The sequence below is a fragment of the Buteo buteo genome, chromosome Z, assembly GCF_964188355.1.
Source record: "Buteo buteo chromosome Z, bButBut1.hap1.1, whole genome shotgun sequence".
Taxonomy (NCBI): domain Eukaryota; kingdom Metazoa; phylum Chordata; class Aves; order Accipitriformes; family Accipitridae; genus Buteo; species Buteo buteo.
Window position 1 is genome coordinate 49,962,071 of NC_134204.1, and position 17,173 is coordinate 49,979,243.

Here is a 17,173-nt window from a genome sequence, read left to right on the forward strand (position 1 = left end):
TTTTTTTGCCTCAGTCTTTACTACTAATGATAGACTTTGGGCTGTCCAGTCTACAGAAATAGTGACTTTCCATTTGCGGACACAGAAATTTTAAGGGGCTAGCTGTATCAGTTGAATGTTCATAAGTCCATGGGACCTCATGGGATTAATTCCAGAGTACTGCAGGAGCTGGCAGATGATATTGCAGGATGCCTTTCTATCATCTACCAAAGGTCTTGAGAGTCTGGGGAGGTCCCCACTGACTGGAAGATACTTGACATTATTCCAATTTACAAAAAGGGCATAAGGGAATAGAATAGAATAGAATAGAATAGAATAGAATAGAATAGAATAGAATAGAATAGAATAGAATAGAATAGAATAGAAGAATAGTTCAGTTGGCAGGGATGTACAACAATCATCTAGTCCAACTGCCAGACCACTTCAGGGCTGACCAAAAGTTAAAGCACATTATGAAGGGCATTGTCCAAATGCCTCTTTTTAAGGCACTGACAGGCATGGGGCATTGACCATCTCTCTAGGGAGCTTGTTCAAGTGTTTGACCACCCCCTTGTTAGAGAAATGCTTCCTAATATCAAGTCTGAATCTCCCCTGACACAGCTTTGAACCATTCCCATGCTGTGTTTCTGGGAATATCCAGGAAACTACAGACCTGTTAGTCTAACCTCAGTACCTGGAAAAATAATGAGGAAGATCCAACTGGGTGCTATTGAAAGGCATTTCAAGGACAATGTAATTGTTAGGTACAGTCAACATGGGTTCACAAAGGGCAAGTACTGCCTAACTAATCTGATATCCTTCTAAGATAAGGTCACCGGCCTAGTAGGTGAAGGCAAGGTGATTGGGTGTAACATTCCTGGATTTTAGCAAGGCTTTTGATACTGTCCCTCACAGCATCCTTCTGGACAAGTTGTCCAACTGTGAGATGAACACAAGGGGCTTATAAGGCATGGGTTGCCCAGAGAGCTGCTGGAGTCTCCATTCTTGGAGATCAAAGCTGCCTGGATGTGGTCCATTGCAAACAGCTATTTGTGGCCCTGCTTTAGCATGAACGTGTGACAACGTGACCTCCAAAGGACCCTTCTAACCTCAACCATTCTGTGGTTCTGTGGTTCTTTGAACCTTGTCTTATTCATTCTTTGGCAATAACATCCTGCCCTTTCTGACATGGCCTAGCATCTTCATTTTGAGCTTGATAACTTGTAATGGGAGTTTGAAACCATGCATTGGCAGCTTCATATCTTTAAAATATTCTTGTTCTGTGATCACAATGATACATTTTTTAGCTTTGGTGTGTGATACAACCTTGCAGAGGAAGAGACATGGTTATTCTTACTGCAATTTGGAAGAACTTATCTGCTAAACTTCGGAGAAGTTTTGCAAAGGAAAAACGTCCATACAAGTTGAGGACCAGGGCCTGGGGGATGAGCAATGTTGGGTACTGGGAAAGTTGGCCTACGTGCAGTTCTGGTAATTCTTCAGGATTCCCCCATTACTGAAGTTTTCAAAGTGCATTAAGCAAATATGGTGTCCCTTCTTTTTAAAGATGTGGAAAATGATGCTGTTCGGGATTTGTGCGGCAGGTTTTTGGTAGCGGGGGAGGGGCTTCAGGGGTGGCTCCTGTGAGAAGCTGCTAGAGGCTTCCCTGGCTCCAAGTTGGACCTGGTTCTGCCCAAGGCCGAGCCCATCAGCGATGGTCCTGTCCTCCTGCAGCCCATGGAGGTGAGCAGTGGAGCAGATGCCCACCTGCAGGCCAGGGAGGACCCCACACCACAGCAGGGGGATGCCCCCCAAGATGGCCGGGACGCCATGGGAAAGGCCGCACTGGAGTCATCTGTGACTGAAGATCGGCCTGTGGAAAGGACCCACGCTGGAGCAGTTCACGAAGAACTGCAGCCTGTGGGAAGGGCTCATGTTGGAGAAATTTGTAAGGGACTGTCTCCCCTGCAAGTGACCCCATGGTGGAGCAGAGAATGGGTGAGGAGTCCTCCTCCCCCTGAGGAGGAAGGAGCGGCAGAGACAAGGTGTGGTGAGGTGACCCCAACCCCCACCCCCTGTTTCCCTGCGTGACAGGGGGAGGAGGTGGAGAGAACCGGAAGTGGGGTTCAGCCGGGAGGGAGGGAGGGGTGGGGGCAAGGTGGTTTTAAGATTTGGGTTTTACTTCTCATTACCCTTGTTTTGACTTGATTGGTAGTAAATTACATTGATTTTGTTTCTCCCCCAAGCTGAGCCTGTCTTTTGCCCGTGACCATAAGTGGGGAGTGATCCCTCCCTGTCCTTGTCTCAACCCATGAGCTTTTCTTTATATTTTCTCCTCCTCATCCCACCAGGGCTGGGGGGAAGGAGTGAGTGAACTGCTTCATGGTGCTTTGTTACCGGCTAGGCTTAAACCACGGCAGATGCACTGCTTTGTAGCAAGAAGTCAAGCATGGTTTAGGTCAAAATAAGAAAAAGAATAATGAAGAAAGTTTTGACTAGCAACGTCAGCATTAAAATGATAAAGATAGCTGCATTGAATGGGGAGAGAACACTTTCTTATGGCTTGATTCTTCAAGAAACATCTGGTTGTACTTTTTATTGGATTCATGGGCCATCAGAAAACAGTGGCATGATTTCAACTGATCGTGCATGATCTGTTTGAATTTTTGAGGCTTTCTCTCCTCCCCATGAATAAGTTGTACTACCTTGCAGTTTTATGCCCTTCAGATAGACAGTATGTGCTGTCAAGTCTCAAAAGACTGGTCCACTTCTCACATTGTAGCCTTAAGGGTGCAGCATTTTCCTTCTCCACAGTATACCTTAAGTTCTGCTTTCCTACTTAAACAAATTGCCCACAGAACAATTGGGGAATTTGGACTGATTTCAGTAATGTGCTAGTACAAAATTTTGTCATATTAGCAGTAGCAGTGCAGGTCACTCACAGCAAGTGCTTGTTCTGGCTCTGTTGCAATTTGCTTTGCTTGTCACATTGCCCTCATGCTGCAGTTTATCAAAAAACCTTTGATAATCACAAAAGGGTTTTTTTATGAGATGGGAAGACAGGTTATGATTACTGACAGGTACACAAATACATAAGCAAGCACTTCCAAGAAGAATGTGGTAGGAGGTGACTTAAAGGGAAAAAAATCCAGAAGTTGTGTTCCAGTAAGCCTTGATATTAAAGGGTCACATTCACTGTAATGGTTATGTGTCGTGGTTTAACCCCAGCTGAAGCAGTTCACTCACTCCTTCCCCCCAGCCCTGGTGGGATGAGGAGGAGAAAATATAAAGAAAAGCTTGTGGGATGAGACAAGGACAGGGAGGGATCACTCCCCACTTATGGTCACGGGCAAAAGACAGGCTCAACTTGGGGGAGAAACAAAATCAATGTAATTTACTACCAATCAAGTCAAAACAAGGGTAATGAGAAGTAAAACCCAAATCTTAAAACCACCTTGCCCCCACCCCTCCCTCCCTCCCGGCTGAACGCCACTCCCGGTTTTCTCTCCCTCCTCTCCTCAGCACCGCAGGGGGACGGGGATGGGGGTTGCGCTGCCAGTCTGGGGAAGCTTCCAGCAGCTTCTTGCAGGAGCCCCCCCTACAGCTCCCTCCCCCTATCAAAACCCCACCACACAAACCCAAAACAGTATGTAGCAAATGCAATTAAAGCCCACATGCAGAACATTCATTTACTGTGCGGCATCCTGCAAGTAGAGGATACCTTCACAAATGGGCATTTGTACATTTTCTTATGCCAGGGATACTGTGTAGGAACCAGGGGCTGGAAGAAATTCTCCCTGACCACCAAGTTTAGTCCCTCTGTCATAGCCAACTGTGTGATACGTAACCTTTCCTGGACTGGTCTGGCTCCATCTGTAAAATTGTCACTGGTTTTGCCCCTCTTACCCCTCAGGTTGTGACTGCAGTTGTGGTTAGCCAGCTTCTGTGAGTTCTCAACCTCAGTTTTATTTCTGGGTCATTTGTATTCTGCTTTCTCCTTGCTAGTTTCTTCCTTTAGTTTAAATACTCCTTTCTGTTCTTGGTGTTTCTCTTTGGTGTGCCTATATAGTACAGTGATGACCCACTGCGGCCTCTTTTCTGCCTCCCAAAGTAGCTCTTGCCTACCGTGATGCCAGGCTGAGCTCATCTTCCCGCTACTCAAAATAATTCACTTCAATAATGTTTCAGGGCACTGAAATAAGTATGTGATCTTCCTTAAGCAAAAGGTAATGAAGAGATTTGGAGACTAGGGACTTTAGAGAGTAGTAACTTTGAGCTTGAATTATCTGTCTCTCAGTTTCCTCCTTTTCTGGTAGGAAGTAAACTGTGCTGGAGATAAGCCTGTTGCATTGCAGCTCTCCTGGGACATTGCAGGGGAGTTTGGCCACATCTGGAGATGATACGGCCTTCTTTCTCACCATGCAGCCAGCACTACAGATTAAATATATGGCTAAGGGAGTGTCTTACGTTTCTCATGCTTTATGACCTAGCATAGCCAGTAGCCATCTAGCTTCAAATTGAGGGGGAAGGGCCTGTAAAACTGAGGAGGTGTCTCGCCACCCTCACAGTAAAGAATTTCTTCCTAATATCTAATCTAAATCTACCCTCTTTCAGTTTAAAACCATTGCCCCTCATCCTATCACTACACTCCTTGATAAACAGTCCCTCCCCAACTTTCCTTTAGGCTCCCTTTAGGTACTGGAAGGCTGCTGTAAGGTCTCCCCAGAGCCTTCTCCTCTAGTGGCAATTATGCTACGTTTAAAACTCCCACCATTACTCCTGGCCCCGCTCAGTTCTCATCAGCCACTCCCCTGGCTGCTGCCGGCTCCCTCCAGGACCCCTGGTTGAGGAAACACCCTGTACACTGCGATCCTCCGCTCCACTGTGGAATGTGCCAGCATGGAGTTGATCACCTTGGAGAGTTTGGTTTGGTAGCAGCACGCTTCCAGAGGGCCAGGGTGGCACAAGGCATGGAGCATCTGCATCCTCACAGCAGGGGATGGCTCACTGGAGCTGAGGTTTCTCATTTAAACCATGTCCAGACTAATGGTAGGCTATTCAACATGTATGTTACAGTCTGTGCCAGTGATTAGAGGCTAACTGACCTCTAAGCTTCAGTGCAGGAGACCTTTTTCTAGTGTTTTTCAGTGACAGTTACGTATAACTTACTAATAATGTGAGATCAGCTTATGTCATGTTACCTTGTTGTGTTGGCATTATGTTCTTATGAATGTAGGTACATTTGGTTATGTTTCCTCCAGCAGAGTGAACTCTGGACTGTGCATTAAGAACCTGTCGCATCAGACATGATCTTCCTTACCAGTGTCTGAAATATGAAGAGAAGATCAACCATGAAATCAGGACAATGTTTTTGACAGAAATGTTTCAAATTAATTTCTAATCAGTGCTTAAATTGGTTACTGTTTCACAGACTTCATCTAAAATATTATTTTTGTTGCTTTCTTGAAGATTTTTGGACAGGAATGTTATGGAGTTCTTTGTGTCTAAGATACTCAGCTTGCCTTCACATAAAATGCTCTACTACTGGCATTGTACATTTCTGCAGCTTAGCTTTTTACCCCACCATGTGTTGCTGAGTAATTCCCAAGAATGGAAGTATATTGCAACATGAAAGAAGTATAGCATTCTCAAGGCTTTATCTTGACCTGCATGTTCATGTTGACTTATGTGATGCAAGTTTCAAGTAATTAATGTACCTTTGACAAAGCGAACACTAGGGTCAATGAAAGAATCCGATGTAAATATTGTGATCATCACATAGTGACTGCCTGTGGTTAACACAGCTTCATTTTTCATTGTGTCAGGAAGGTTACAAATAATTTGTTCTCAGTAGGTCAGAGAAGGAGGTGCAGTTAGACTATTTAAAAAAAAAAAAAAGTAAACAACTCCCTGGGAAACTAGTAGGAGAAGGCATATGAATCCCTAACCTTCAGATGAGCCTCAGATGAGGCATTGCAGGTTTTCCCAGACTGGAAATTCCTCATGGGAGAATTCCTTCTGCAGCCTTAACTTCCTTTGGCTGCCCCATTTCAGTCTCACTCACAGTGTGGTTGTGGGCTTTTTGCAGGGTTAGGAAAAAGGACAACAAGTCACAACAGGGAAAATTCTGGTCAGATATTAGGGTTTTTTTCTGCACCATGACAGTGGTGAAACTGGCAAATGTTGCCCAGAGAGATTGTGGACTGCCTTGATCTGAGCAGAGACCTGACCATGTCACCTCCAAAAATCATTTCCAGCCTGAGTTATTCTCTGATTCTCTGTGTCTTGTAGAGGTGACATGCCATCTTCCTGGCACAGAAAGGACATTAATGGGCAAAGGGCACGAGGAAAGGAAACAACTTCTGATGGGATTTCAAGGATGAAATGTGGGAAAAATCAGACATGAAAGTCAGGGAAAATCAATTTGGGTGAGATACATGATCACAAATAGAGATTTGTCCCTTCTACCAACTGTATTGAGATATCCTTGTTCCTGCAGTTGCTCAGGAATTGGAGGGGGTGGGGGGAAGTGAATTGTTAGGAGAGGACAAATTTTTCTCATGATAATGTTTGTCAGAACAAAACAATCTTAAGGTTTATGAATTAGGACCTTCACACTGACTTTTCGTTTCATGTTTGGGTAGGGTTTTGTATCATTTAATTGTAGATATTCTTAAACCCTAATGCGTGACAGTCCTCAGCTTTCAACTCACACAGCTAATGCTTCTCAAGTCTGCCAGGAACTAACATGAAATGGCAGAATAATTCAGTATAATAAAAACTCTTTTCACCTCATCCCTATGTACCTATACAAAGTCCGAGTCAAGGAAGGCTGAAAACGGCTTTGTTGAGTGAAACTGTTCCTTTTATGAAACTAGATTATTGTCTGGAGACAAGGAGAGTTTCTCTGAGCTAACAGAAATCTCCTTGAGATTGGCCTGAGCTTCTGTGTGTTTCTTTCCTGCAGGGAAAAAACCCAAAACCAAACACGCAAACTGGTGTAACTCCAGCTCTTTGAAAGATCCTCTGCCTCTTTCAGCATCAAACCCAAGGTTGTGCTGACAGTGTTTCTGTGAGTTTTTGTCTGTTTATTAGCCAAAAGTCTGATCGTACTTGTACATGTCTGTATAGCCAAAGGCAGAGGCATCATTTTCTGCAGAGTTGTCTGTTTACTTTTCTTGGGCTATATTAAGCTAGCAAATGCTGTACATACACACAAGAAAACAGAGTGAGAGGAATTGCAAAAATGAAGATGAATATGCACCAGGAGAATCTGCTGTTGCCCTGCTATGGCAGATTAGCAGCTGTTTGGCCTCCTCCTCCCTCACAGCCCTTGTAGGATGTACATTACATCTCCGAAATTGGCCTCTTCCCCCGCCAGGGAGGTCACTGACCTGACCCAGCTTTAACCAGGGCATGATCACAACATTAAACATTTAACAAGGTGATAAGAGCCCGGGGGATTAGCATTTGGGGAAAAAGGACATGACCTCTATAACTGAGTTCTTATTTAATAAAAATGGGCATAAGTGATCCATTTCAAAGTCTCCATTTAGCAGGGAGGGGATAGAGCATGCTGTATTTGCTCTTGCAGGAGGGAGGGAAGAGCATGGATGGGACCTGTGGTTGGTTGGAAGTAATGGCTTTCTTGGGGATTGGTGTTAAAAGTGAGGAAAAGCAAAGGAAATATTTTATTAACTGGAAACTACTTAGCTACAGATTAACTCAGCTACGTGCCAGCCCCTCTACCCACCGTTGCAGAAAATTTAATGGCAGGCCTTTTCTAAAGGGTATTCCTTTCCAGACTTTTTGTCGGAGACAGATTTCTTGCATGTGTAAGTATACCTATAGACGTAACAGCACTCTGCTCTTAGAATGAATTTCACAGTATTTAATTCTCCTTTCTAGAATTTGGGGAATTTTATTGAGACTCAGTATCTAAATCAATGCAGATGCTTGTGTTTTGTAATAAGTTTTGTCATATTTTAGTAAAATTTTGGATGAATGTGGTCTAAAACAGAGTTGGAAAGAACCAACTTACTTTTATGTACACACCGTAACTGCAAGATAGAAATATATACATGTAACAAGTACATTAGAATTCTTTAAAAAATATTTATTAGGTACTCAGGCTTTTGCACTATGGTGTTTTGATGGCTTATTATCTATAGCTCCAGTTTTCAAGTATGCAAAAAACTGACCCCATCAGTCTATTCCATGAATATTTACATAACTGCTCTTCAAAATGAAGCAATGAATTAGCTAAATGTTCTCTGAAGAGTATAACTGTGTGCAATTCAATTACCATTGGAAATAGAGTAACCGTTTTTCTGACTATGTTGGCGTAACTGGGTTCTGTGTCAGTTTTTTGAGACTTGCTTCTGCATCAACTACTGCTGCCATCCCGATTCCTCTGCCATGACAGGTAGGCATGTGGACTGACTGGGAGGTGCAGGACAGGCTGACATGCCCCTGGTCTGGCTGATGTTGTGAACAGTGGCATGATGTGGCATTGCTCTGTAGCAGTGAGAGCAATTAACCTTTGTGACCCTCTGAAGCTTTTTTTTTTCCCCTCTAGTTTCCTGGGTGCTCGCAGTATCTGCTGAAACACCTCTCATGCCACTGTCAGAGATCAAAATTTGACTTTTTTCCTTCCCTTTCTGAAATGAAATAAGTGAATATTGGGCATTCATTGCTCCAGGCACAGACATGGCACCTGATGTTTGTAATGCAGAGCATGCACTAAATCATGCACAAACTAAGCTCTAGTATTTGTTTATTGATATTAAGGAAAGATGTAAGCCTGTTTCCATGGCTGTTTGCTTGTTTTTGCCCCCCCCCCCTTAGCAGTTACTTTGTTGTGACTTGTGCAACGTTAATCAAGACAATAGTGAACACAACCAAGGGAAAAAAGCGTGTATTTTTTACATCCGGACATGAGATTTTTATTGCTTTTTTTGGCTGTTTTTGCTAGATAGAATTGCTAGATTCAGCTTTTGCTGATTTTATTTGGGAAGTACTTAATGGTCTGTGCTAGTGGGAATGAATTTGAAATACAACTAGTATATTCTGAAAGCAGTAAGATCGCCTAATGTACACATGGTTAGTGTAAATTTACAGAGAAACACTGCTTAAAATAAAGGAGGTTTGTTTCAAACCAGTTTAATTCATGAAACATTTGAGCTGCAATTTTAATTGCAGTGAATGTGGTCTGCCTAGAGCTTTCTGCAAAAAAAAATTAGATGTCACTATGAGATGTTTCCAAGTATATATGTGCTCTTAATTTTGTGCTATAATATCTGTCAAAGAATTTCTTTCAAATCAAAGGAAGACACTGTTAAAAAGGAGATGACTTTCATATAAAAGATGACAAACATTTCAGGGAAAATAGCCATTCAAGACTAAACAGCTGGAAACAACTGGAGGGTGACAGACTTCTAGATTTGTCATTTGAGATCGAGTCATTGGGGGCCTGTGGGTAGGCTGGGCCTTCTGTGACTAAGTCAATGCTTATTTATCATGTGCTAGGAACAAGAGTGACATTTACTTCAGAGACATTTTCATTAATGAATCATCTCTAAGGGCAGTTGCTGCTGGTAAAAGATCAAAGGTAAAATCCAATGATGTGCGAAAATAGCAGTAATGGACAAAATCCCTATGAGAAAAAGGGAAGATTATGTCACACAGCTCTATGTACAGTCAAATACCATCAATTTTCTTTTTGCTGGGAGCTACAACCTTTCCGAGCCAGTAGCACAGAGGCTGGCATAAATGACTGCCTGGGCCAGCCACGTATGTGGGCAATCATAGCATCATTGACACATAGCAGTGTTATAGCTGCAGAATGACACCCCAAGCAAAGCATGTGGCCAACTAGACACTGCAGAAGTTTGAATCACAAGCATCTAATTAGTCCATTGCGCAACACCAAAGCAATCAACAGTCATAAGCGTGTCTATCATTTTGCTGTCATGCTGCTTGATCCTACCTTCTAGACAGCTGCGGAGGTGTGGCCCATCCTGGGCATTTGATTGCCAACAAGAAGTCTACGCTGCCTTACACATACACATAAGTATTAGCCTAACTGGCCTGCAATTCCTGTCACTAGAGAAGAGTAAGGCTCATCCCAGCTACATATCCAGCTGAACTTCTGTGGGGAAAAAAGAATAAAAAGATGGGACAGGGACTGTGATCACACATTGGCCTGGCACTGTTGTGCCTGCTGTTTTAGGCCTGAGATAAAGAATGCTTTTGTGAAGCCATGGGAAAGGCATTTAAATGTCTTAAATCTAATCTAGTTTGGAAAAAGCAAGATTAGCAGCAGGGCATGTCTTTAACTAGAAGCATGAAAGCTCAGAACTGACAGACCCTTTTGACTCTCCCAGTTGGGCATACTACTGCCAGAAACTATGTCCGAACACAGCCTCCGATCAGCTCGGAATTATGCCCATCTGTTGGGATAATAGTGGCATTAACTCACTTTCTGTGTGTTTGGATAACACCCAAACACGTTGTGCTCCTCCATGCAGGGGGCAAACGCCAGGCCAAGAGGTGCCTTTTATGGACAGCCAGGATAACCCCACATGGGACATCTGTTCCCCAAGAGGTCCTTTGGATCTAGCATAGGGCTTTGTTCGTTTTAGCCATTGCATCGGGGAAATGGGGAAGTTTGCACACGTGTCTGGCTGCCAACAACTGCGATTGTTTTAGGAGCATCTCAGTGTGCCAAAATACATGCTGTAGTAAAATACTGGCTACAAATCTTGCAGTGTGCAAGCTGCGTAGCACACAAACAAAATGAGTCACTGAAAGAGGCATGAGGCTGATAACCAGGAAAGCCCTTGTGCATCTGGTCAACCAGGAATTCAGATAAACTTGCAAAGTAATTTGTGTATGCTAGTATGGAGCAAAATGGGAAATAAACATTCGAGCCTTGTCATTCCAGGGTGAAAAAAGCACAGGTTTTGCAAAAGGTGTGTCAGAAGTGTTCCCTTTCTGCTTGTGCAAATGACTTGTGCTAGCAGTGGGATGACAGTATCCTTACAGTCCAAGTTTAGTGCAGGCAGGCAAGCATCACCAGTAACATCCCCAGCATGCATGTGTGCAGGGGACTACAAAATGAGGGGTAGAGTGTAGCAGGAAATGTGAGGTCTTGTGGCATGCGCTAAGGCAAGCACCAAGAAGGTTTTGTGTAGTAATTGAAGTGATCTTCATCATAAACTTGCTTACCTGATAGCAGGTCATTCCTTTGCCTATACACTGCCTCTGCTAGCCAAATTCATGGATGTTGCTGGGCGACTTCATGGCTTCTGTTACAGATCTGCTTAAAGTTCATATGTGTATTAATCTAAATAAACCAGATGCTGTATTCAAGTCCCTATTAGATATTGTAGATGATGTTTTTAAAGTATACCTACTATTTTTCTATAATAATTCTTCAAACCATTTTATGTTTTAGGAAAAAAACTTGTGGTTTTTATTGCTTTGAGGAAGAAAACGATGTATTTTCACAGTAGTCATCAGTTTCCTAGATTTATTATGTTGTTATAAAAAAAAAATCAGAAATGCCCTTGCTTCTGGACATTTGAAAAGTAAGGTCCAGCACATAGATGAAAGTGTAGGTCTAATTTTCAGGCACTTGTCTCTTAAAATCTTGGTCTGAATGTTTTTACTGTTTCGTATCACATGTCTTTACTGTTTTGTATCACTCACCGGGCTTGCAGTCAGCAAAGCTTAAAAAAGAAAAAAAAGAAAGACGAATTTTGAGACTGAAGGAACAGCTGCATTGGTTCTCTTCTATGGCAAAACTAAGCAAAATACCAGAAAGCACCAGGTAATTTAATAAGGCAATTGCATATGAGGCTTAAGCTAAATGTACCAGACACATATGAATGATGCTATTGTGTTATGCTGCTGGTTTGCTAAGATAGCATCATTTAAAAGACTGTGGAATTCTAAGGTTTAATTCTGATGTACAAAAAAACCTCAAAACATGAAAGTTACTATGATTTGATTTAGAGGATTTAATATATATTTTTTCAGAGCAAGTCAGCTAATTTTTAAGAGCACACTTCATTCTCCTTACTTCGGCATCCACGTGCCGGTGGATGTTCACGGTGATGTTTTACAAACAGCAGTAATGTCTTGGGTGTTCAACGTGAAGGTTGGTTCTAGAAGGAAGTCAAATATAGTAAAGTCTCTCTTAAACAAATACCCCTTCTGGTACTCTGTCTACAGTGATAACTTCAGACACTACAGCATTTAAGTTGTAGAATTTTGTGTCTGTACTATACACCCAAGTGAATTCACTAAAATAAATTCTGGTTTAAGACCTGTGTTTATTTTTACAAATCTTGTTAATGAAATGGTATATACATAGTTAACTCTGAATGGATGGAAACCTTCAGCTGAGTTTTACTTGAGTTCTAATGTGAAAGAAAAAAGTTTAGGAAAATCCAGGAGAAGATCAAAGATGATGGCTTTTGTCAGGGAATATAAACCAACATGTCAAGCCAATACTTTTGGTCCAGGTCTAATATATATTATCCGCAGCTAATCCCCTAGACTACTGCAGACTAAAGGGAGTAAATATGCCACCAAAAGCAAGAAATGGCTTTGCAAGTAAACAGCTTTCAGATGAAGAGAGCAACAGAAGTGGTCTCATTTTTTGGGCTCTGTATAACACACACTTGAGTTTTATCACATCTGTGTCAGACTTCCACAGCTTAAACATTTTATGCAAAAAGTATAATGAATGTAAGAGAAGTTTAGCTCAGATGTCATAGATTTTGTCTGGCCCAGAGTTAGGAGACTGGACTGTTGTGCCTTGAAATGCGCACATCATCACTCCGGGCTTGAAGAGCAGGGCTCTCTGGACTTTTTAAAATCTGTGTATGTACATCACTAGCTATATAGCACTTTGGTTTATATTGTATGGCATCCCTACTGAAGGGGTGCTGGACACGCTTATGGAAGGGTAATCCACTGAAGGTTACCAAATACATAGAAAACAGCTCTATTTCAATAAATGCCCAAGCCACACAGTGTTGGGTTCTGGGAGAGTAGGTGGGGGAAGCCCCATACACACTTTGTCTGCTCTTCCTTTTCCCCACAGGCACCGTCTTCTGACCATTGTTTGACCAGATGCTGTCCGTGATCACCTCTGGCCTCATCCGCTGTGCCACATTTGCACCCTTAAATTGACAGCCACTTTGACTTCCTTACTGAATAATCAGAGTGTGGTACAGGGCTACTGAGGGTATGAAAGAAACAACGGTGAAGGAGCTTGGTTCTGAAGTTGGTCACCTGTGGCCAAAGTTGGATACCTCAGAAATGGGTTCTCAAAGTCCAGCAAGCTCATTAGGGATTTACTAAAGCTAATGAAGGAAGGGTAGCTTGGAGCTCCCTGAAGCTGGTTCACATTTGTCATCTTGAGATCCACAGACCTGAGCCTCTTCCTATGGGTAAAAACCTTTACCCATGATTTTAATCAACTGAGGAGAGGTCACTGTTTCTTTGTAGAACACAGTGGGAATGCATTACTCGATATTTATAGAATAGCCTTGTAATTTAAACATTTGGTCTAAAAGTGGGAGATCTGAGTTAATTTCCTCTTTCCAACCAAAGCATTTCAAAACCACACTGATCTTCTCTCCAGCCAGGCTAGTGTTCAAACCATCAGTTGATGGGACAGTTTTGTTTGGAGAGATCCTTCCTGCTGAAATAATGCCCTTCTGCAGCAAGAACACAACTGTGCTGGCAAACTGAGAGCACAATTTAGCCTAATGGTTAGGCTGTTCATCTGGGGCAAGGGAGTTTAGCAAGTAATCTAAATATTGGACCATTAATTATAACATCAGAATCACATAATCTCTATTTTTCTCTGTAAAATCTCACTCCATTTTGTGAGGAGTCCAGGTTGGTGGGTACATAGGAGGTGTGTGTAAGGCGTACCTGGAGGCCTTAAAAGACAGCTGCTTGGGGGTTTGGTTCTTCATTGGACTTGAACAGGTGATAGACAAAGAGCTGCTCAGAGCAGTTTTTCTCCTCAGATGCACTTGGTGCCTGGGGAATTTTGAGTCAAACCGACAAACATGCCCAGCACTGAGGAACAGTAGAGGCTAGGTTTTCAGGATCAAAATTTCAGCCCTTGGGACATATATTCCTCCCTGTCTGCATTAGGGTATCAACATGCGAAAAGCAAATGCTCTGCAGCTGGTTTTACATGCAAATGTGATTCCTTTCATGATATCAGGGCCACCATTAGGATGAAAAAGGTCTTGTGGTTGTACAGAGCTAGCTCAGATCTAGAAGCAGGGTAGCTGTGTTTACACAGTCCTCTCTGCAGAGCCTGTTGACTTGGGCACCCCGTTTCCTAAGCACAGCTTCTTCACATCTGGACCTGTGCTGGCAAGCTTGCACAGCTATGCATTTACAGCCTGTGTTTATCAGCGTAATAATGGAGGAGGTTTCTGCACCACTTTCATTGTGTGGTATAGGCCCAGTCAAAGACTTGTGTCAGATTTAGTTATTAGTTTGAATTTCCAAAGGTATTTAGGTGCATAACAACCACTGGAAACAACGTGTTCAATTATGTATGTGTTACTCTAATAAGTGCTAGTTTTGCTGTACTCTCAGTGAGACAAAAAGCCTGCAGAAAGCATAGCTGACCAGGAAATTAGTGCATGCAGTAACTCAAGGAAAATTGTAGCATTTGTCAGAAAAGCAAATGAAATAGAATGAATTGAATAAATTAAAGGACCAGTCCCATCTTTCTTGAACTGCCGTCAAAAATTCTTCATGAATACTGAGGAAGCTACTCTTGGGTGAGAGAACTGCTGTCTTGTATTCCCCAAAGGGCCAGAAATAGGAAAGTTTGTCTTAAAAGAAATAAAGATTTTTCTCTCTGAAACATTTACTAATACAGAATATGTACATTACAGGAAAATAGTATCAAAACATAAAGACAACATATTACCATTAATTCTTATTAAAAAGTATGGTCACACTCCCTTTCAGCGCACTTGAGCAAATGGCAAATGAGGTAGCTGCAAAATACATGACAGATCAGTCATTGCAAGGAGATTGTGGTGTACATTTACAGGTAATTGATTTATTAGTTCAATTTCATGAGAAGCAAATTTTTGATGAAGTATCTATTCTCCATTCTACTGAAGATATTAAGGTCAAGGGAAAGAACATATGATACCCTTTCTTTGAACAATACATCACAATTTAAAGCTAAATAGGTTTCTGTGGAACTTACTAGGAAAGTAGGTGCAAGAGTCTGCAGGATACAAATGAAATTCTGATAACCACAAAACTCTCTTCTTAACATTCATCTTGTGAGAGTACGTAGGAAACAATCTGTTCTTCTGCAATAGACCTTCAACTTTCAACAAATGTCATAAGCATGCTGTGCCACCCTATACGCAATAGCATCTTGCAACAGCATCATGCCTGTAGTGTGAAGGATGCTGCTCTTTCTCCTCTGACTGAAGCATCCAGCCAGAAGTTTTAGCTTATGATCAAAAAATAATTGATTCAGACATTTTCTCAGGAAAAACTGCTGCCTTAAAGAGATGAGCTTGTCTTCCAGAATACAAAATGTGGGACTGGCTTGGCAAGCTGCTTGAACAAAGAAAGGTGGTTTTCTGCAATGTTCTGTTATTTATTTATTCTCCCTTTGCTACTGTTTCACCTCTTTATGCACAGATATTGTAAATGTAAATTGGCTATTTGCCATTGGTAATCTGTAAAAATGTTGTTTATTGTTCCAGAATTTTTCTTCTCTTTTCTTTGCCTTTGCACATGACTTTCTGAATTCCTTTTCTTCTTTAAACATATACGAATAGTTTTCGTGTGCATGAGAACAACCATTGTTTAGGTTAAAAAGGAAAGGTACAGATACATGACAATTCCCCATAATTTTCTAATAGTACTCCTCAGTCTTGCACAGCTATACATCTAAGAGTCAAAGACTGTGGTGACTTGATGGGTGAATCTTGAAGACCTTACCCTTCAGGAGGAGCTCGCCGAAGCAGAAATGCAGTAATACTCTGCTAGTACCCTAAATCCCTGCCATCGGTCTAAGGCTGGAGCCAGTACTGGCACACACTGTGGTGCTGCCCACTGAACTGTCTTGCCAGGCCCTTGTCCCTTCGGTGCCAGACCGGCACAGTGAAAGGTGAGACCATAGCTGATTTAGGTTACATGGCAGAAAACCAAAACACTGAAAATAAATGCCCACTGACCTCATGCAACTAAATACCCTGTTTTTTGCATGCAGGGCATATTCGGCATACTCAGAGGGTTGCTTTAGCCATCTTTCTGTACTGGTCTGTGTAGGCTGAAAGGCTGCTCCAGCTGGTCCCTGTTGTGTGTGTGTGCTGAGCAGAGTGGGGGGGTCCCCCACTGTTTACTCTCACACCACCTGCTCTTCACTGTCTCCTCTGTGCATTGTCTCCGCATTGCTCAGGCTATTGGTAAAAATGCTCACAAGCATTTTCTTTAACTCTGCTCTCTTTCTACTTTTCTTCAACCTCTGCTTGTCTGAGCTCTGGAGGGTGATGTTTAGCCCAGGTAGATCATGACTTCCCCACTGCATTTTGAGATGCAGAAGAAATTGTGCAGACACACTGGTGTCAGTCATTGGAGAAGCTGGGGCTGCTCTGTTGCTTCATGTGTGATGGTGTGCATGTGTGGAGAAACAGGACAGCTTCTTCTCCTTCCTTGTGATTTCCACCATCACTCTAACTCCAAATAGACATGGATTTGGTGGGAATGAGCAAAGCTACTTCTTGAGGCCTTGAATTTGTAGCTCACATCCATGACAGGAAAATGATTAAGTGTCTTCATAAGGAGTTCCTGGGTGGCAATGTTCAAGGACTTGTTGTCTAGAATCTCATTTCACCCTCCCGAGCCATTCATGTGGCAGTGGCCTACAGTGGCTGAACAGGAGCTTCTGCAGCGGGAAGAGCATGTGACTCTTGTGGTGGGAGCAGGGATGTCACAGGCCAAAACAACTTTTCTGGGTGCCTGGAGGGAGCAGCTAGGGCTGGGGTGGGGGCAGACAGTACTGAAGAAGGGGGGCAGCTCATAAAAGAGCACAGAGAGAAACCCATTCCCAGTCCCTTTGCATCCCACTGATCTTTTCCAGTTCCTTACTCTATTTGAAACTCATCCTTCTCAAAGC

The 17,173-nt window shown here is 42.6% G+C and overlaps 1 long non-coding RNA gene across 1 annotated transcript in view; it reads left to right on the forward strand.

Annotated features, from left to right (window-relative positions):
- The first annotated feature begins 292 nt into the window (after positions 1-292).
- LOC142026940 (uncharacterized) overlaps positions 293-17,173 on the forward strand; it is a 205,795-nt gene continuing 188,914 nt past the window's right edge. Inside the window, exon 1 of the long non-coding RNA XR_012648951.1 lies at positions 293-376. This is a non-coding gene — a long non-coding RNA (uncharacterized LOC142026940). The remainder of the gene's footprint in view (positions 377-17,173) is intronic.